This window comes from Tamandua tetradactyla, chromosome 1 (genome assembly GCF_023851605.1).
Source record: "Tamandua tetradactyla isolate mTamTet1 chromosome 1, mTamTet1.pri, whole genome shotgun sequence".
Lineage (NCBI taxonomy): Eukaryota > Metazoa > Chordata > Mammalia > Pilosa > Myrmecophagidae > Tamandua > Tamandua tetradactyla.
In genome coordinates, this window is record NC_135327.1 from 213,551,996 (window position 1) to 213,575,062 (window position 23,067).

The window sequence follows — 23,067 nt, forward strand, 5'->3', positions numbered from 1 at the left end:
GGGCCAATCTTTAAAACTGACCCCAAGGGGGTACCCAAATGGTAGATCTACTGATAGAGCTTCCAGGAACTCCAGGAAGTGCTCAATAATATTAGTTCCTGGATTAGCGTAGCTGGCAGATGAAAATAAACATCCAAAGCTTGTCAATAAAAAACTGGAACCAAATGAAAGTAAAATTTGATTCTAACCTGTTTAAAGAAAAATAAAACTTCTCAAGGAGTTACAGTAAAAAAAGGAGTCATGAAGAGGGACCAGGGAGAAGTAAACTCCAAGATAATCAGAAACACTATTTTGCATGAAGATTTTAGGATGAAATCAAGAGCTTTAATTGGATCCAGATGTTAATAGGTAGCCAGGGGCATATTATGGGACACAGATGAAGAGAGCTTCATGTTCCGTAATAGAAATATTTTGCTTCAAGTGTTGAGCTGCTGTATGTACAGCTGCAGATGTGGGAGAGGTGATTATTTACTTTTGTTCTTCTTAGTGACTCTCCTTTCAGTTCTATCTATTAAAAAAAAGACTTTTACTACTCACAGTGTAATTTAAAATCTAAGAGGGAATAGATTCGATTTTCAAGACTTCTTGGTTCAGTTCTTAGAAGTAGGTAAACAAAGCTGAGCTGAATAGTCCAGAACTGCTAAAGACTGTCCCCACACCTCAATGAGAAGTACTGAGCCAAGCTAAAGTTATTCAAGCAAGTGTTTGGGGCCCTAGAGCCCTCCCTGTCAGCTCCGTTTTCCCCTATTCTTGTTGTTCTACCCTATTCCAGGGATATCGCCTTTGGAGAGAGCCTTGGCCCAATTTCAAATAACTCTCGATCTTCTTTTGGAAATCAATTCCTATTGAAGGGAAAATTGAGAAATGGTTAGTGAGTTTCTCCACCCAAAGTTTCATTCTTATAGGAAAGTAATTTATCCCCAAAGGAATAAATCTGAAATGCTAGAATATGATGATTGAGACAGTCCTTAAGGGAAGGGGAAAAAGAGATAGTGACAAGCTGGGTTCCACAGGGCTTCTTCTCAAGGGCAGCCTATTGTCCCAGGTTTTCTTACATCCTTTTACAAAGCTTGAGAGTAGCTTTCCTTTATGTCTACAAAAGGGTATTCTGCCTGGAGACTACTCTGGATATTAGTTACTGCAGAAACATGCACTGTTCTTCAGATTTGGACCCATGTATAGCCCTGATGCTACCTTTAGCAACTGATGCCTCAGTAGAGCTTCTATGTGTGTCTTCTTAGGCAGAGAGGCTCTTATACCATGTGGGAATGGAGCCAACTGTCCTAATCAGTAAGAACAAAAACACTTTCCCACCACCTTTCTCCTCAGGCTGGTAACAATTTTTAGTGACTCACAATTCCTAACAACACATAGAGTAGACACACTTTTCCAGATGCTGTGGTTTTATATAAAGAACTAACATGATTAAGGTTTAAATCTTTCCCCTCAAGTCGGCACAAAGAAAGTCTTTGTTTGCTTCCATATCATAGCAACTTATTCTCTTGATTTTCGATGGCCTATAAGTAAAAGAAAATTTGGGGTGTCTGTCATAATAGAATCTCTCCAAACTCGAGCATTCACTGGAAATATTGAACAGAAGTTGTAGACATCTTATTCATGATTTTCTTTAACTAGCTCTTCAATCTTCTCTTCATTGGGCACCTAGATTACTCCTATTTTGACCTCTTAGATGCTTATATTGCTGGCATTGAGTTCCCAGGTTCTTGGCTGCACCAAGAGAAAGAATTCAAGGGCACAGCACAGAACAAGCAAACAGGTAGAAAGTTTATTGTGCACATACACAAAAGGGGCATGCAGGTGCTCTCACAAGAGGAGAGGTGCACTCTTCAGTGCCTGGAGATACCCTTTATATGGGCCATTGCTGGTCTCAGTATTTTTCCATTCCTTTAGTTGTAACCAAGAAATTAGGATTTAAGTGATGATTTTGATTACTGAACCATCACCTAAATATTCCTTTCTACTTTTTACTGCAGTAGACAGAGGGTAATACCTGAAATCCTTAAACTATAATTCAGCTGTCCTGATAACTAAAAGGGCTGTAAAATATAAATAATAAAGCCACATATCTTGTGCCTTTGTGATTATAAAGGCTGTTACTCCCTTATCTGGTCATTTTCCAAAAGTAACTTGTAGGACATAGGCCCTAACACTAATGAAGAATTTTAAATCAGCCATTAACTAGTTCCAGTCCTTTACATTTGTAAATTGTTTCAGCATAAGTCTGCTATTGAGAAGATAACTGTCTCCCTTCTTTTTTGGCTTACACCTTTAATATTGAAATGATAACTCTGCCTCTCCTGCTTTCCACTTATGTTTTCCTACTGAAATGATAACTCTGTCTCCTCTTCTGCTTAGAACTTGCTATTTGAATTTTAATGACTTCATCTCCCCTTGCTAAAATCCATAAAAACTTTGATCCCCCTAAACTCAGGGTGACAGATTTTGGGCCAATAGACCATCTGTTCTCCTGCTATGTGTCTAGTAATAAACTTTTTCTCTCTTTTTAACTCCAGTGTCTCAGGAACTGGCCATTTGAGTGTATCAGGCAAAAGAATCCACTGCCCTTTTCTGTTAACATCCTCTCACTCCTTCCTTGTGGGTCTTTTATCCCACAGGCAGATAATTCCAGCAGACCCACAATAGGGACTTTCTGCCTTGCTGGTTTCTGATAATTCCAGTGGGAATTCTCTGTAGCTGCAGGAGGCTGTTGATCTTATAGATACTCCTAGGCACTCAGTCAACCTTCCCCCTTCTCTATTCTACCATGTCTCACTTAGACAGCACCTGCCAGGGCTATCTTGGACTTCTTTCTCTTGCACCCACATCTAACACATAAGAAAATTCTGACTTTCAAAATCTATCCACAAGCTGACAACTTTTCACCATCACTACTATGAATACTCTGGTCTGAGTCACCATTATGCCCAGATTATTGTAATAACTTCCTAACTGGTCTCTAATGAAGCCATTGTCCTTACTGCACTGCAATCTCAGCAGTAGTGAAGAGATTATGTCAGATCTTTGCCCAAAATCTTCTCTGTGTCCTCCAGAATTCTTATAATAATGTGCAATATACCCTATTAAATCTGTTTGCATCCCCCCCAAAGATTGCCCTGGCTTCAGACTCGTGAACATGCTCTTCTTTCTGTCTATATGGAGTATTTTCTTCTTGGATTCTGTTCAAATGTTACCTCTTCTTTAGGCTTCCCTATACCTCCTTTTTAAAAATTGGCCCGTTTTCACAATAGCACCCTCTTGTCTCTTCTCTTACTTTATTATTTTTTTTCCCTTAGAACTTACTCATTTGTACCATACTACATGTTTCACTTAGTTTCTTATTTTTTGACTTTACATACCAAATGATAAGTTAAGGATTTGGGGGTGCTTGTACTGTTTTATCCCCATTGCCCAAGAAAGTGTCTTAAATGCAAAAGGCATTCAATAAATATTTGTTGATTGACTGATCGAAGGATTGGGCCAAATAAGCACAGACTTTCTTCCATTTCTTGCACTAACCCTCCAATTCCTGCACTGATTATCTTGAATTTTCTCCATCAGAGGCCTCCATGTGGATGCAGCCCAACACGTGCCCCCTGACTGGAGCCTGCTTCATTCTCTAGAAGAAAGCTTCATACATTCTCATGGCCTCCTGTATGATTGAAAGCAGCTATCAGGAGCACTTCTTCTGTGCAAGCAATTTTATCAATTAGATCTCCACCATTATCAGAAAAAGACATTAAGAGGAAGACATTCTGTTTCCTGAAATATCCAGGATTAGATTAACAAAATTCATTTATTATTAAACCAAGGTACTGTTAGCATGCACTACCATACCACAGGGCCTGCTTATAGACTCCTAAATGATTCAAAGATATTATTAACCCATGTACCCTTTAAAAAAATCTAAATCAAAACACTATGAAGCCCCTTTCAAATAAAGGAAAGAGGAATATAAGCACAATACACTTAAGACATTAAATATAATTTTATAACTCTCTATTTTTTAAGTTAAATGCCAGCTCTTCAAAGACATAATTTGGGGGAAAACTGCAGAAAGCATCTGACAGTGCTCTGCTGAAATGGAGTTATATTCATTTGTTTATATGAATAAACATGCTGTGAGTTTTCTGATAAGGAAAGGGAACAACTAACTATATATTTCTCTACTCATTTGAGATTTTAGATCACTCTTCAATGCATGGGTGCATTTTATAATCTGCAATGCACTGTCTTTCATGTATAAAACCCAGCAATGTGTTTAATAATGCCTGCTCCCTCCCAGAAGGACAAACGTGGGGTCCTAATGCGACAAGAGGAAGAACAGTTATTCTAAAGAGAGAAAGAGAGGTTGGATACTGCTAGAGTAAACGGAAATGGCCTTTTAACTGTGGCTCTGATTGGGTCATCTGCACACTAAAGGAACTAATGGGGACTCCATTTAACTGAGATTCAAGTTATTTTATACAAAGTCAAAGCTTGCAAACTCAAACAGCAGTGAGGAGGAAACATCATACATATAGTTTCCACTTCAATCTAAGTAGTTTTGATAAAAACATTATGTTCTCAATCCTCTTTTCCTCTCCCCACCTACAAAACCTAAAATAAGCATTAGAAAAGTAAAACATCAGTATCAGTGCTCACTTGAAATAATATAACTCGAAACAAAACAAATCTAATCTTTCAATTTAATTCAGCCTTTAAAAATCCCATAAAGCCAAGTTTGGTGAAATAGATATGTTTGCTTAGCCATACTCTTCAATTGATTTTAAATGATATGATAACAAGAAGACAATTTCAGACTTTTAGAATACTATGGAAATAATGCACCTCCCCCAAAATAAAGTTGTCCCATATATTACTTGAATTCAAAAGATGACCTGATTCTGAAAATATTGATCTTTGGAACTGTTTTTAAATTTTTCTTCATTATATTTATGATTTAATATCTAGACATAGCTAACAGTTCATTGGGTAACTGGGTTCTTAAAAGATTATACAAATTCTGAGAGGCTTTCAGGAATCATGAACTAATAATAGGCAGTTGTTTACCGTCTATCTACAAAAATTCAAAGGATTATAGGAAAAAATAAGCAAGGTGTTCTACTTATATTCTCTACCTCCAGGTAGGGCATTTTCAATATATTCTGCTCAATTCTAATGAAAGGAGAATTCCACTTCAGGCTATAGTAGAGTGGATTGTACCACCCAACAATTTCAACTGAAAGCTAAAAAGGCCGAGAAAATACAACAAAAAATAATTCATTCAATATTTTTTGAAGACATTGAGAACTGCTCAGACATCCAGGACTTGAGAGACCAATATTCCATACATAGAGGGCGAAAGTGTTTGTTGAGTTAAAGCACATATTCTGCACTCTTTTATGTCCCTCAAAGCTGGCTTTTAAGTGACTCAGGGCCAGAGGCTGAAAGGCCAAGCAATCCCAAGCAGAAAGCCAAAAGCAGAGTTTTTGGAAGCCTCACAGACTGGAGTAAAAGCAACCAAACAAAAATAAAATTGGAGTTGGCTCTGCTGAGTTTACCAGAATTTGAAGGACCAGTCTCTACAACAGCATTTCTCAAGGTATTTGTTGGTTTTTCTTCTCTTTTCTTTTCTTTTTATATGTAAATTTATTTTTTTCACAGGATCAGAGGCTAAGAATCTGAGCAGAAAGCAGCTATGAAGCTCAGCAAATCATTTGGCAGTCTCATGGTGCTCAAGATGAAAAATTATCATTCAGAACTCAAGAAGGACGAGTGCATTGACCGCTCTGTAGGCACTAATGGGATCACTCGAAGACTTTACTGTAGAACTGAGTCTTAGCGATACTGGAATCAAACTTCAAGTCAGATCAGTCCTTCATTGGATTTAGATGATCTACCCTTATTCTGGCTTTCTCCCAGAAAACTGAGTGATTCTCCTCCAGAGAAAGATAATATCTTCTAAGAGCCTCTACAAGTTTTCCATAAACAATGTCCAGCTTCCTATAGGGAAAAAAACAAACAAACAAGCAAACAGGTATATCAAAAAATGTACCAAAAGAAAAAAATAGACAAAAAATAGTATCTAAATATTGTGAATTTAAGAAAATAGGTTAAAAATTCAAACTATACCTTCACAGGCAATGACTGTGTCTGTCATCACCCATTGGAACCAGCTGGATATTTCTTTTAGCCCTGTTTCCAATTGTCAGTTTGAAATGGCCCAGCCTCTAGAATTTCAGACTGATGTGAGTTGCCCTTGCCTTTAGAGAAGAATAAGGTAGATATAAGACAATATCTAACACTGAAACAACCTGCAAATTAACATTGTTTTATTCTTACGTTGAAGACATCATAGTCCATCATTCATCCTCCTCCTAAAATGGTTACTGAGATTAACTAAACATATTTTCTTTCTATCTTTTTTACTTCCCATGAATATATGAAATCCATATGTATCAGTCAAGCCCATATGAACCATGCTCTTTTACTCTTAAATGATCGCTAGACATTGAGATCTAAGGGTCATGTGCAGGAAAGGGTTAGTTCAACAGACCTGGGTTCCTAAAAGCCTGCACATTCCCAAGAGAGGCAAATTTTCAGAGTTGGCCCTAGTTTAGATCCTAGTTGCTAAATTAGAGCCCTTGGAATGCTTTGTCTGATAAGAGTGTTTTTGTATGCCTGAAGCCTTAGACCATATGCTTCTGGTTTGATCAGATAGTTTATGCTACCAGTGCGATTTATGGCGAACATCTGCTTTCACTTGGGGGTCTGTGGTCTGAGTTCCTAGAGTCAGTGATGAAGGTGCTGCTGCCTACATAACTGGTCCCCAGTAAAACTCCTAGACACCAAGACTCAGGTGAGCTTCTCTGGTTGCCAACACTTCACACATACTGCATCACATCATTGCTTGAGCAGTTAAATGTTCCCTGTATGACTTCCCTGGGAAGAGATGCCCTGGAAGCTTACACCCAATTTTCCCCCAACTTTGCCCCATGAGTCTTTTCAGTTACCAATTTTAATTTGTGCCCTGTCTCCGTGTTAAACCATATCAGTGAGTATACAGCATGCTATGCAGTCTAGTCATCATCAAGCTTGAGGGTGGTGCAGGGGACCCCTGACATGGGCAAGCATGAGTGAGCTTCTTTAGCTCGATCTCTGCAATGCTCAGCACAGTGCGCAGGACAAGGTATGGTTCAACTAATCCTTGGTGAACTTGACCAAACAGCATTAACATAACCAGTACCATTGACCCTTAGATGCTTTTTTATCAAATAAATAAATAATGTCTAAATAAATAAATAGTACATAAGGGTGCAAGTAAGTAACTACAACAGAAATATTTTACAACTTGAACTGCAAGAAGAAATATGTTGAAGACTCACCTACACCATACTCAGGTCATTCATGTGAAACTCTCACCTTTCTTTGAATGTTTCCACATACATTTACATTTTTGTAGCTCAGCACTTTGTCCTTTCTTTTTCTAAGAATGCCCTTCTACCCCTCCCCTAACCTTTATGTTCTGCAATCTCCTCATTCTCTAAGACACAGCTCAAAAGTCACCTTCTCTGAGAAATCTTTCTCCTCAATTGTAGCAGAATTAGCTCTCTTTATTCAGCTCCTTTAAAACCTTGGAAGCTCTTCTATTACATCAATGATCATATGTTCAATATTTATATACAATTAAAAATTAAATTTAATACTTTTTAGGAAATGTGCTGAATGAAGCATAATATTAATTTAGTTATTCAGCAGGTAAAACTCATGAAAGCTTGATCAGTTTGCATTCATTTTTTTCCCTGGATACCAAATTTACCACATAGTTTCCTTTATACCGAAAATATAAATGTATTGTTAACAACTTCAAATTGCCCATTTCTATACAACTTACTTTAAATTCATTAGGTAGCCATTAATTAAAAAGCCATTATATTGTGCCTTCTATATTTTCTGAAACTCCAGAAAGGCAAAGGCTATTTTATTCATGTTTTAACTTCAGAAAGGCTGGCTTTTAGTGAATGCTCTATATGTGATTGCTTATACAATCAAAATTTTAAGGAACATTTGTGTATATGAGAACATAATCTATATAACATGGACATCATTTCGGCTTTCATTGAAATGATTTCTTTTGTTTAATAGAAAAAACAATTTTCTACATCTCTTAAAACACTATTTCATAGTGTGAGAAACAGGTGTATGAATATATACAAATATGTATGTATATAGGTATATATATATATATATATATATATATACACACCATTCGTTTACTATTATTATCAACATAAAAAGCTGAAAGGTGACCTGCTCTCTAAAATTCACAAGCATAACAACCTTCCATGGCAATGAGCTATTCCAGCAATAGTTCAGCAATATCGGGATATTAGAGGGAATTTTCTTTTCTTGTCACAATAACTGCACATTTCAAGTCTCTAGTAAAAAAGTGTAAGCAAGTATGATATGCACTGATATGCAGCCAATAAAGCAAAATAAAATGCCAAGTGAGCTATCAGGTTGTTTGAATTTCTAAGTTAAAATACCTAAGAAATGCTTAGACAGCATTTTGCCAAAAGATGTCTAAAGACAATAACTGCTTTGGAAACTTTAAAGTATTAAAGTTTATGGGAAGTTACACCCATCTGCCAAACACTGCAGATGATCTGGTGGAATCAAATGGCAGGACCAGATTGGAAACCCACGGAGCAACAGTTCCATCCTTCTTCAGGAATGTCTTTATTGCGTCTGTTTCGGTGGGGAGATCGGAGGGTGGGGGAAATAGAAATGCCTTGCCATACAGAATTTATTGTTGGTGGTGTTAACATTTAGCTTCCATTCATTCATAGAGAAGGCATTTGTCATAAACGGTCAGCTGTGTCTGAATAAAGCAACTGCCAAAGAGAGGTCGTCTGCAAGTTAAAATTTAGGAGAGGCGAGGAAAGATAACGCCCCAAACAAAACAACACAGCCAAAGATTTGAGACAAGTACTTGGCATGTAAGATGTACATATCTGAGTATTAGACAGTTACCCAGGGATAATGGTCTATACCCATTAATGAAGGATTTGAATTGTTAATGGAGGCAGGAAGCAATAGAATATTCAATGACTGAAAGCTCTGAGTGGGAAATGCCTCTGGGACAAGAACAGTTTCAAAAGCACTTTGCATTCTTGGGTGAGATTACAAATAAATTTTTCCATTCCTGCTATGCAGTTAATAGTGAAAACTATTGTAGTGCCAGATTATCTGTTTAAACTTGAAATTGTACTGCCCTTGTGTAGTGAGGTGAGAAAAACTTCTTTCCTTCTATTTTACTGTCTCTCCTGTTTGATCTTATTTCCTTGAAAAGGAATCACATACATTGGCTTTACCTAAGGAAGTATACATGCCTGTATATGTGTTTGCATTTGTGTATGCTTGAGAGAATGGTCTATGTGGCGTCTTCCTATATTTACCATGTGATGAGGGAAAGCTTTGACACCAGTTGTTGGAGTGTGGCATTCATCCTCACAAAATATAGAGTCAGAGAGACTCTTTCCACCCATATAACTTTGTATATCTTTCGCCTCTGAATCCACCAGCCAATTTTGTTAAACTGTCAATCAAACAAATTATACATCTCTTGATCTGTGATGGCTGACGTCATTTTGAGAAAATAGGCATAGAGTATATATAATTGCAATTAAAAGTAATTATGAACAATGGCAACAATAATACTAGCTAATATCAATTGTGCTCTAATCTTGCCCCGTTATGCTTCTCATCTTTTTACACTTATCAATGCGTGAACTTTGCAACAACTTTATGAGGCAAGTTCTAAAATAGTCCAGTAGTTAGCAGATGTATAAACTGAGACACAGAGAAGTTCTGCAACTTACTCAAGTTCACTCTGATAATGAAGTAGCAGAGCCCGAATACAAAGCCTGGTAATCTGGCCAGAACATATGCCATTATTACTATGTTCTTCTAACTCCTAGTATGGATTAGTGATTTAAGATATTTGGAAATTGATGTGAAGCTTTGTCTGAAATAACGAGCAAGCTTTGTTTTGTAAATAAAACAGGTTACATATTGCTTGCATTCAATTTTTTACTCCTTGAAATGTGGGATTCTATTTTGGACTGAGCCTGGAGACCACCCACTCAGTGTCTATTTGATGCCAGAGACAAATTATAGACTTGTTTTGAGGGATGCAAAGACAGTTCCAGAGATAAGCAGGAAAGGCAGTCCGAGCTCAATGCATGAAATCAAAGCTTCTGATTTCAAATCTCTATGCGAACATTCACTGTACTGATTTCACCTTTTTTTTTTTTTCAGTCTCTGAGGGGCAATAAAATCTTCCCACCATAAATGTCTCTCTCATTTGCAGTTCTCAAATCTGGTGGCAGATATTGCAATGGTGGATTTGAGCAAACTTGTTATCCCTGTTCCTTTCCGAGTCAGATTCACTGCTCTGAGAATCTTGTAATAGGTTTCACACGAGCAATCTTGAAATAGAAAGATAGACCAGCCTCAGATCATCCTTTTTGGCTTTTATCCTGCCCCCATGTGTATCCATATCGCATATTTGTTCTGGTCATTTCCCTATTTTCCTCTGCTTTTCTTTTTCTTAATCATCTCTTATCTGATTACATGCAATTCAATTACTCCCCTGAATCCACCATGTTCATAAATGTCTTCATTGCTTGTACAGAGTAGAGATCATATTCTTCTCACAAGTCCATAAGGGGGAGTTGATTTATTCTAATGCACAATCTCTTTCTGATGAGAGCAACCATCTTATTCCAATTACTGATCTAATTGCATTGTCTTACCCAAATAAGAACTTCATATAGATATGAATTAGTATTATTTTAAGGCATTATCGTAATAGCCTACTTAGTAATAAAATATTGAAATATTTAATATTGGCCCATTGGATACAAAACAGACCTAAATGACCTCATTAAACATGGTTATTCGAATACTGTACCCTAAAGTTGCAAGCAGATGTAGATGATCAGATGTTAATAATCTAATGTTCTTTACTTGGATAGGATGAAAACTGTGTCTGTCCTTTGCCTACCAATAGACCCCTGAATTGCATCAATTTGAATGTAAAATTGAGTACTAATGATGTTATTCATCAGCAACCATTTTTAAATGAATCTCATTTTAGATAAGTAAATAGATGGGTTAACTGACTTACCGGAAGACACAGTGAAGAACATACATCTTGATAGCCAAGAATACAGAAGGCATTCCACTAGAAAGTGCTATGAAAACCTTCTACCAAAATGCAAAATGCAGGCAGAATTTGAGGAAGCATCTTACCACTTCACTCTCCTGCAGTCTAATTCAGTGCTTTGCTCACAGAACTTGCTCAGTAACTCCTTCCTGGTTGATTAATAATTGATTGATGTAGGAAAGGTAAAGAGGAAAGAAAAGAGCAATTTAAATGATTCTTAATTAATTTAACGCATTAGCCAGATCTTTTAATCTGTATATTGTTTTCTTTCATTTTGGTAAAATGGGCAATGCTTACCAAAAAAAAATTCCATGAATATCTCTCCCTGAATAAAACTTTCCATGGCTTTATATTTTGACAAGAAAAAAAAAAAAAAAGAACCAAAATAAAAACAGGTGTAAGGCAAAATTTGAGTATGTTTTACCCAGGACATTTCGCATTTCCCACAATCAAAATAATCCTCTTTCAAACATGCAGGTATACTAAAGATTAAAAAATAAATGTAATGACTTGATCTCTGCAAAACTTTAGAAACATAAAATATATTTAGAGTCATTTATAATTTTTTAGTAGTTTGCTTTTTATGTTGAGAGCATGGAACTGACTAAACCAGGTAGAAGTTATTATTCATGCTTAATAGAAGGGGATAGTCATAAGTGAAGGCAATTTGCTAATATTACATAGCAAATCAACATTAAATTCATGATTAAATCTCTCTGCTCAAACATTGTTGAACAGTATCTTTGAGAGAGATTAATGTTTAAATGCATGTGTTTCTGATACACAGAATGCTTCAATTTTCTTTGTTATGTATACTATATTATCATAAATAGAATCCTTATTCCATTTATGATACTAGGGTTTATCTTGTAGGCAATTAAAAGCTTCTGTATTAGATATTGCCAGCATGACATTCTCTAAACCATTAGCTTTTTGTAGGTCAAATACATCTCATTAACTTTGAATCACCTTGGTCATCAGAGATCATCCTTTCAACTGTGCTATTTCATTACTAGTTTTACTCTATCATTATTTTCCAACCCTTGACCTGTGAATCTGTGTGATTGTGATTGATAGAACTTTGTTGCCAATATCAGGTGATTTATTTACATTGTTCTCTGAATCCAGGAGAAATTATTATTTCCTTGTTAACCTTTGGACTTTTAAGAATTAGATTTAAATTTGATGATTTTGTTTGTGATTTGAGGCCTTGAACTGAATCATTTCTCTGGCTTTCAGCTGTCTAGCAGCTCTTTAGCAGAAATGTGGTGTATGACCTCATGGGCTGTTTCTATTCTTGCCCTTGGAATTCAGGGTGTCAGGGGCTCCCAAGTTTCAGTTCTCCATCCATGGGAAGGATGTAAAAATGTACAAGTATGGAGGCTCCTTTGCTGCAGAGGTGACTCACTTATACTTGTTTTGATGGGTGCTCTGTCAACAAGGAACTCCACATGGGATGTAAGTTTAGGAGGTGGTAAGATTTAAGGCAATGAAGAACCACTGTTTGTAGTTGTCAGATAGGCCTTCTCTTTCCCATTCCTTCCTGTAGAATACATTTCAGAGCGTGAAAAATCACACATAGATAATACTCAAGTTCTTGCCAGGATCCACTGGCAGGACAGTTGGCTTCAAGGAATATTCTACTGACTTGTAGGACAAACTTTGGTCTTTAATTGAGAGACCTCATGTGCACTTGCAATGAGATGTCTAAACAATAACTGTACTCCGTTCAAGGCATAACTTCAGGCCAAAAGCCACTGTCTACTTGGTCGCTTCTGAAAGTAGCTTTATTCTTTTGCATTTTATATGGTCATTGAATTTTATTTTTATCAGATACTAAACTAAACCAAATTTAGTTTAGTTTTAATCTTGACAACCCCCCAAATGGACTGCTGTGATGAGTTAATAATACCTGCAAGCCTTAAAGTCCACCTTTACTTTCATTTTCTGTTTTAAATTGTGCTCAAAAAATCGTTTTCCCCTTTCTCTGTAAGAATATTAGTTCTTATATCGATCCACATTTCAGTGCAAAATGATACAAAGGTGACTGGTGTTTAATCAAAGTGCTAATATTATGAATTAATTACCAAATATTTGTAAAGATCTTCGAAGAGAAATTTTTCCAGTTGAGTACTAAGGATGCCTCAATTCTTATATATATTTCTCTTTAGTATATTTTCAACTTATAGTTTACAGACTGGATCTTAGATATTTAGATAGTTTTTCTAATACAACTTTGTTTTCTTTATGTACAAATTCTAATATGTACATAATCCAAACAAGACTCCTAATTTTATGTGCATATTTTGTTTTGTTGAAAATATTAAAAGTAGACTACATTTCCATCTGTTTTTCAAGAGGGAGCCCTTTTAGATTTTAAGAAGAAAGAAGCTCAGGTAAGCAGTATGCTTTCCCAGGAGAATTTCTTAAAATTAAATGGAATCAAGCTTTCCTTAATGACTGGGTCAAAAACAACTTGCTAATCTGTTCCACTTTTCTTCCTTTTGATCCTGGTGAATCTCTCAATTAAAGTATAATACAGATGACTGTATGGGTTAATTATTTGTCTGTTTAGAGCTTAAGTTTTAATATAGATTATTCTTGACCTACCATAGCTGTGAGTTCTCTAGATATTGTTGGTTATACTCATTAGTGTATATACAATATGATATGGGTTGGGATTTTCAGGATGGATGCAAGGTGTTGAAGCCAGTGGGAAGGAAACCCATCCAGATATTTATAGAGAGGTATGGGCAAAGAAGGGCAAGAAACTAAGTCAAAAGGCATATGAGGGCAGTGTGACAGTGGCTCAGTGGCAGAATTCTCATCTGCTATGCTGGAGACCTGGGTTCAATTCCCGGTGCCTGCCCATGTGAAAAAAAAAGTATATTAAAGGAAAAGTGGGCAAAGTTGGCTGTCTGAATATGTTTATTTCTCTCTTTTTAAATTCTTAATTCAAGAAACACTTATTGAATGCCTGCCTTGTGCACTGCACCATGTTAGATATCGAAAACAAAAGGAGGAATAAGTCCCTGAATTTATAGAATCCCCATTCCGGTTATTAGGAAAGATGTTTAAAAACTGTTTTGAATTAAAATTGCCTAAAAGGAAGGAGAAAGTATTTTTTTAACTTATTTAAGAAAAGGCTGTGCAGAATTTGAGTGTATGAGTGGTGAAAGTGGGACATCCTTTTAGAAATGTCGAATTTATATAAAAATGCTGAAGCTCAGACGGGGGTGGATGGTAAGAATTAGAGACCATATTCCAAAGGTAATTTAAGCCATGAGCATGCATTCACTTCTGTGTTAGTTAGGTTCAGTTGTCAACTTGGCCAGGTGAGCATACCTAGTCCTGTTGCTGCGGACATAAGGCAACGGTACGTGAACCTCATCTGTTGCCAATTACATCTGCAGTCAGCTAGGAGGCGTGTCTGCTGCAATGAGTGATGTCTGACTTAATTGGCTGGTGCTTAAATGAGAGATTGCAACGTAGCACTGCTAGCAGCTCGGCATGCCTCAACTCAGCACTAGCAGCTCAGCCCAGGCCCTTGGAGATGGAGAAAGAAATCACCCCGGGGAAAGTTGTTGGAACCCAGGGGCCTGGAGAGAAGACCAGCAGAGACCATCCTGTGCCTTCCACGTAAGAAAGAACCTCGGTGGAAAGTTAGCTGCCTTTCCTCTGAAGAACCAACAAAATAAATCCCCTTTTATTAAAAGCCAATCCGTCTCTGGTGTGTTGCATTCTGCCAGCTAGCAAACTAGAACAACTTCCTAAGTGAGAAAGGTATAAAGATGTAGGCAAAGGGTTGCAGAAATCCCACATTTAAGCACCAAAAGTAAACCCTCAGAGCAGACACTGGGTAGACAGCGTATTCTCACTTATCCTGGTCATTCCTTCCTACACAATGGAAATGAGTAGGGCATATTTGATTGCAAATATTCTCTACTTTCATCTGTGGATTTTTAGTTTATTTCTGCATATGAGTAAGTAAAATTAACACTGGCTGTTAATCTGGGTTAAACACTTTTACCAAAGGTGCTAATGTGATGGTTTTTGATAGCTTTCTAAGTCAGTAATCTATGATGTGTTTTTAATCACAACTCATTTTTCCAGACATCAGTAACATAAATTCTTGAGATTCAGATGATGAGGGTCAGCTGTAAATCCATCAGCACTAATGAAAGCTATAATTTGAGCCCTGGTAGTGGCGGAGCTACAGTTTCACATATAAAGATCATGTTAAAAATCTGAATAAAAGGGAAGTTTTCTTTTATCTACTTCAAATGTGGATTTTTTTGTCAAAGTTAGCAAAAATAAGCACTTTGTGGCCAATATGTTTGCTAGGTTTGATTTATGTGTAAAATTGAAAATTCAATCATAAGTTTAAAGTACACTTCAAAAGGAATTGGACAAGGTTGGAAAACTTAAAAGAAATGAAATTTCAGCTACTGTCCTTAGAAGAGACTTTTCTTCTTCTATGAAATAACAAATTGGCTCTGCTCTTACAAATGTGCCTTTGTAGAGCTGATATTATTCATTTATTATAAAATACTGAGGCTGTCTGCCTTTTTTATGCAATTATGTCTTAGTTTTTATTCAACTTTCAGCATATTAAGAATATTTTATTCATTCTGCATGAATCAAATATCAATAAGTTATATTTGAAAAAAATATACTTAATTTTCACTTGAATGAAATGAACAGAATATTCACTTTATTTTCTTTTGTTAGGTATGTTATTTCCTGAAAAACAAATAAAGTACTTAGAAAAAGTCCATTCTTGATAAGACAGTGTAATTATGATATTTTGAATACTAAAAAAGTCCAGAAATTCATAAAAGCAAGAAACTTGCCTGATTGTGGAATAATAAATTCTTAGTGCTTGGAAGAGTGATTGGCACCTATTAGAGGTGCTCAATAAATATTTTTGAAAGAGTAAATTAGTAACTGAATGAGCAAATATTATTGTGCTCTGTTGTTTGTGAGCCTTCTGTCCAAGTGTACAACTGCATTTAACATTTACTGTGATGGCCAAAGCATTTTCTTAATCATTTAATAATTTGATTAGGCTACAGAGAATTAACCTATGGCAAATGCAAAATAGTAACCCAAGAAGCACCCCAAAAGACTAGGCATGCTTTGTGTAATAACAATGATTTTGAGCTAATGGGGTATCTGTGGAGACTGACCACCATATTCATAAACTTAAAGATAATTTTAAAAGTATATGTTGTTTGGCATATATTACATAATTAAAGAGGAGCTTCCAATAGTCAGGATTTATTCTAGGATCTATTTTTGGTTGATAATGAGAAAAAGCAGTTATCAAGTTGGTTTCTGTATGTGCCCCAGAAAACCATATTCTTAAAACTAATCCTGGAGGGTACGACAGTGGCTCAGAGGCAGATTTCTCACCTGCCTTGCCAGAGACCTAAGTTCAATTCCTGATGCCTGCCCACGCAAAAAAGAAAAACCACAACAAAAAAACTAGTCCTTTCCTGTTGGTGTATACCCACTTTAAGTAAGACCCTTTGATGAGCTTACTTCAATTAAGGGATGGCCCATTTCAGGATGAGTTAGAGAGTAAGAGAGAAAACCAGTCTTAGAAATTATTAAAAACAAACTGCCAGGAATTAAGAATTTGCTTACTGTTAAGAATATGAGAAATGTTACCTAAGTTTAAACCAGCATTAATTCAATTTTTTTTTTCCTTATAGTGGAGCTCTAGCATGTGATTTTTGATGTTTCACTTTCCTAGGCTGCTCATGAAATGGGTTAAGTTAAACAATGGGAATTTATTCATTCATGGTTTGAATCTGGGAAAAAGTCCAAATCAAGGCATCATCAATGTGATGCTTTCTTCCTGTAGCTTGGGGCTTTCTGGAGCTGGCTACTGGCAATTCTTGGTCCTTAGCTTGTCACATGGCAAGACACATGGCAATGTCTTCTGCTCTTTCCCTTCTCTTTCAAGTTCTGTTGAACTTCAACTTCTTGTTTCTTGTGGTTTTCTTTCTTACTCTCTAACTAAACTATTGAGTCAGAGTAATCCCCCATTTTAGAACAAAAAGAAATTTAGCAGTTTCATAAAAGTGGCAAACATTTATGGTGATGTTACTATGCATGTGGCATAAACATTACATACACACCACGCCACTTAATTAATACAATAGCCCTCAAAATTTCATGTTATTTTTCATTAACAGTCTTGGTTATTGGACTTTGTATTTTCTGATGAGTTTTCTATAGAATTACAACTTCTTTAATTAAAAAAAGTAAAAAAATGTCTTGGCTATAAAAAAACATTGTCATTCTAGATTCTGTCAAGGGGACATAGTCAAAGGGAAATATATTAAATTGGAAGAAAGAATTGAAAAAAATCACCTAGAATAGATATCAGAACACTATACCACATGGGCCAACTGTTTTGTAAATAACGTTTTGCTGGAACATGGCCATTTCCTTTCATTTATGAATTATCAATGACTGCTTTTACTTGACAATGGCAGTGCTTTGAGAGAGCTCTATACGGACTGAAAGTCCTAAAATATATCACATCTGGCATTTATAGAAAAATTTTGTTGACCATGGCTAAAATATAATGCAGAAACTCAAATAGATGGCAAATCAAGAACAGATAAAACATATGATAGATAATATAAGAGCCTCTAACATATGACTAAGAAATAAAAGACAGCATAAAAATTGATAAAGCTGTTGATAAATCTAAATAAGCATCGACTATGAAATTCAATAATACTAAAAGCAATGGTTAATTTGAGGTACTTGAATGAATGCAATTAAAATATCTAGTTAAAATAACATGCATGAGGAAATTAGAATGTTTGATATAAAAGTGGTCTAGATACCTCTTATGTTATTCAAGAAAGTGGCACATATGGTTTAAGTTTGGATGTTAGTTAAGCAAGAATGCATATTGACATATCTATCAGTCAGGTTTCTCTTAGAAGCAGAAACAAGACTGTCGGAGAGATATGCATATGCATTATGTAAATATTATGAGATTTGTTATAGGAATTGCCTCTATTCCTATAATTGACTGGATGATGGGCAAGTCCAAATTTTGTAGGGCTGGTTGCAAGCTGGAAACTCCACTGAATGTTTTTAATGAATTCCCCAGGAGAAGCTGGCTGACTGAAGTAGGGACAAAAATTCTTCCTTCTGACAGCTGAAATCATCACTTCTTGTTTTATGAACTTCAAACGATTGGAAAGGACGTCTTTCATTTTTTAAGTCAAGCTCCTTAGTTGATTTTAGATGTAACCAGCCCAAAATATAACCAACTGAATGACTGATTTAACCAACTGATTTAAGTCAACAATATATCCTCACAGTAACAGTCAGGCCAGTGTGTATTTGATCAAACAACTGTACACCATAACCTAGCCAAGCTGACATGTGAACTTAACCACCATAATATATAAGAGTAAATGCAGAAGGAATACATTTAAAGTATATATATATCAAAACTTATGGGAGGAAATAAAAAAGGAAACACTTTTTACATTAAAACTAAAGAAGAGAAAGATGGCAAGTAAAGAAATTTGAACAACTCAAAGACAAGTAATGAAAGAAGAAATAAAAAAAACAGAAAAAAATAAAAAATAGTAATCATAAGATAATAGAAATCTATTATCAATATAAGAATCATAAATATATCAGTCATAATGTAAGAAAATATTACTTCTTAAATTTTTAGAATGGATAAAAACAATGAGTGTAAAACTTGTTGTAAATATTTAAAATATATTAACACAGAAGTTTGAAATTTAAAGTTATGTCAGGAAAATACTGCTATATAGTTAGATTCATATCAGTAAAAATTTACTTTCAGGCAAAATAAAATATTAGATTAAAAGAAAAACAAATTGCTGATGAAAGGTGCAACTTACCAGGTACATATAATTGTCCTATAACTGCATATATCCAAATACACTCATTAGCCAAAAATTAAAAGACTCACAGGGAGAAAGTTAAAAATTATAATAGAAAATTTTAATATATCTTTCTCAGAAAATCACAGGTAAAGCAACCAAAATTTTAATAAAATATGTGAGGTTAGGGGGAATTTAACATTTTATCTAAGGGACTTCATATATTACACAGTATTTAGCATTTAATTAGAGTATATGTATTATGTTTAAGAAATGTGGGTAATTGAAAAATTGATCACATTATATGCTAAATAGAAAGTTTCTCTGAATCTTAAAAATTTTGTATCATTATGTGTGTGAAAACAAAAAATAGAACAAAACAAAAAGAATGTTCTTGGGTGTTGGTTATGGTGTTAAGGAATGCCAAATAATTAGTTAAATTTTTCTGGTTAGATATTCAATATGATTTCCAGTAATCATAAAGACTCTAAATTCTTTTAGCCTTAGTGATTTATTTTATTCTTGTGTGAAGCTGGGAATAATATCTAAATCACTGCTGTGCAAATTTAAAAAAAAAAGTCTACCATTGGGAGGAAATGAGTGTAAAATGAATGAAGGTAAATTGGGAAAGAATGATGTCATCACGCAGGATCACACAGGATCATAAAGTTAGAAATAAGCTTAGAAGCATATAATGTGATTCTTAACTGAACCCCTGAGGGTCTTTTGGAAGAATTTCAAGCTCTATAAGCACAATTAAAACTTTTCTAAATACCATGTAAATGTCTCCCACATAAACAGACTCCTTTTTTTTCTGAGTGTCTGTGGATTTTGGGTGATAAATAAAATATGAACAATTTAAAACATCTTACTGCATCATGGCTACTTTTTGTCATTATTAGTTTTGCTTGTCAATCATTGGCTCTCAGAAGTGCAACTATTATCATGTGGAATCTATATTATCATTGACCATTATAAAGGTCTGTTGACCCTTGTAGAGGTTAGGAACTAAGAATCTACTAAAAGAAAAAAGTTCAGCTCAGAAATAATGAAACATAGACCTAGATAATGAGATCACTTGTCCAAGTCTGCCAAAGAGATTAGTGTCAAAAGCGCAATTAGAATTTGGGTCTTCTCTCAGTTCAACCTTCTTCCCTCCAAGCCATGCTGCTGCCACTTTACTGGATAGAAATTACATTTCACAAATATCTGTAATTGTCATTCACATGTGAACTAACCTAAACATAGAAAGAACGTGTGGGTAGAAAAACGATACAGAAAATATTCAAATTCTGTTGATGCTATTGGTAATTCTAGTTGTCAATTGAAAATACCATCAGAGAAACATCTTCCTATTGAAAGCAGAGACTATGAAAATATATAGATTAGTGTTTTAGTTTGCTAAAGCTGCTGGAAAGCAATATACCAGAAAAAGTTTGGCTTTTACAATTTATTGTTCTTGGGGCATGAAATGTCCAATTCAAGGCATCGACAGGACAATACCTTTTCCAAAGACCAGTTACTGGCGAGCTTGGGCTCTTCTGTCAAATAGCAATGCATCTGGTTGCATTTGTTTGTCCTTCTCTCCCAGGTTTCATTTCTTCCAGCTTCTAGCTTCAGAAACATCTTGAAGCTTTTCTGGGACTTTGTGTGTGTGTGTGTGTGTGTGTGTGTGTGTGTGTACGTGCGCACGCACACTCTTCTTTTATTTTCTCTGTGTTTTATCATCTTATAAAGGACTGCAGTAGGAAATTTAACCTGCCATGGGGCAGGCCTCAACCGAAATACTCTAATCAAAAGGTTCTACCTATAATAGTTCTGCACCCACAAGAATAGATTAAAAGAACGTGATCCTTTCTGGGGTACACACAGCCTCCAAACTACCACAATTAAATATGAGTTTAACTTTCAAGATTGCTTTCCCCATCTTTCTTTTTTCTCAATTACTAACTGTTTTAGTTTGCTAGCTGCCAGAATGTGATATACTAGAAACAGACTGGCTTTTAAAAAGGGAAATGTAATAAGTTGCTAGTTTACAGTTCTAAGGCTGAGAAAATGTCCCAATTAAAGCATGTCTATAGAAATGTCCGATCTAAGGCATTCAGGGAAAGAGACTTGGTTCAAGAAGGCTGATGACGTTCAAGGTTTCTCTCTCAGCCAGAAGGGCACATGGTGAAGTCTACTAGCTTTCTCTTCTGGCTTCTTGTTTCATGAGGCTCCCCGGGAGGTGTTTTCCTTCTTCATCTCCGAAAGTTATCGGCTAGTGGACTCTCTGCTTTGTGGTTCTGTGGTGGTCTCTGCTCTCTCAGAATCTCGTGGCTTTCTCTCTTGCTGTTCTCTAGCTTTTTCCAAAGTGCTTCTTCTTTTAAAGGATTCCAGTAAAACCAATCAAAACCTACCTGGAATGACTGGAGACACCTCTCCACCTAATCAAGTTTAATACCCACTCTTTTTTTTTTTCTATTTTTTTTCATGGGCAGGCACCAGGAATCGAACCTGGGTCTATGGCATGGCAAGTAAGAACTCTGACTGCTGAGCCATCATGGCCTGCCAATACCAACTCTTGATTGAGTTACAGCTCCATGGAGATAAGCTAAGTTAAATTTCCAACACACAGTACTGAACAGGGATCAGAAGAAACCGTTGCTCCCACAAGGTTGATTAAGTTTAAAATATGACTTTTCTAGGGCACATAAACCTTTTCTAACTAGCACATTCCACACTCTGGACCCTAAAAAAAGACTTGTTTTCCCCATATGTAAAATACATCCATTCCATAACAATATCAGAGAAACTTAAGCCATTTCAGTAACATTACAAATACAATACAAGGTTAAAACCAATACAAAATCTCAAAGCACAATAACTCTTTATTCTAAAATAATAAATCATCCTTTACTAAGTAGAGTAAGTGAAATATATTGTCCATCTCAATCCAAATGTAAAAGTCAGCAAACTTTGCAATGTCTATGTACATATATAAGAAGTCCAATTGCCCAAAGAGTATTTACAATTATGCATTATGTTACAAAGTAGAGGCAAGTCCTAATTTGGTTAGACAGATATTTTTATGTAAGCATTATAAAGACCTCCACTGAATTAGGTTGACTACTAGATGATGTATAGAAAGTAAAACCATTAAGGCATTAGGAATACAACTTTGAGAACTCTATAATTGGTACTTAGGCTGAATCCTAATTTTAAGTGATCTGAAGAGAAAGTGACAATCACACTGAACTATTGAGTTTAAAAGTCTATCAGTAGTTTTACTTAGATTGTAATTTCTTTTAATTACATCAAAAATTAAAAAAAATATGTTTCATTGAAAATATTTTGGGAGCAATATTTAGGTGTACCATTTTTCCTGAATTAAGCAAAATTCAGTGTTAGAAGAATCATAACTATTTTTGTCTATTTGTCTATTTCTCATTTCAAATAGAAAAAGTCTGCAAAAGTAGACAATTGGATCCTACAAATTGAGGTCCAGAGAGGGTCATAAGGGATGTACCATTTTTCCATCTATCCTTCTATCTACCCATTCTTCCATCAAGCCATCCATGTGTCCACCCACACTTCTACCCATCCATCTATCTATAGATCCACTCCATCTATCTGCCAATCCATCCATCCATCCATTCTCCACTGGTTTATTCCACAAATATTTATTGACTGCTACTACATGCCAGGCACCGTTCTTGGTTCTGGGGAAATATTAATAAATGAAGCAAAAAAATCCCCATCATAGGTTTTATAATCTAACTAAGAAAGACAGACAATAAACATTTGTAGAAATAAATACAAATTTAGCTGTTGGTTGTAAGAAGATAAAGTTAGTAGTTCCTGATTAATCAACTTCACGGACCTTATATATCCAGTGTTGATTAGGTAGGTAAGGTGTCTTTCAGTATTGTTTTAGTTTGCTAAGGTTGTCAGAATGCAATACAC

The 23,067-nt window shown here is 35.6% G+C and overlaps 1 long non-coding RNA gene across 1 annotated transcript in view; it reads left to right on the plus strand.

Annotated features, from left to right (window-relative positions):
• Nucleotides 1-7,114, plus strand: part of LOC143688050 (uncharacterized) — a 46,426-nt gene extending 39,312 nt beyond the window's left edge. The window contains exon 4 of the long non-coding RNA XR_013177802.1: nucleotides 5,665-7,114. This is a non-coding gene — a long non-coding RNA (uncharacterized LOC143688050). The remainder of the gene's footprint in view (nucleotides 1-5,664) is intronic.
• The last annotated feature ends 15,953 nt before the right edge of the window (nucleotides 7,115-23,067 follow it).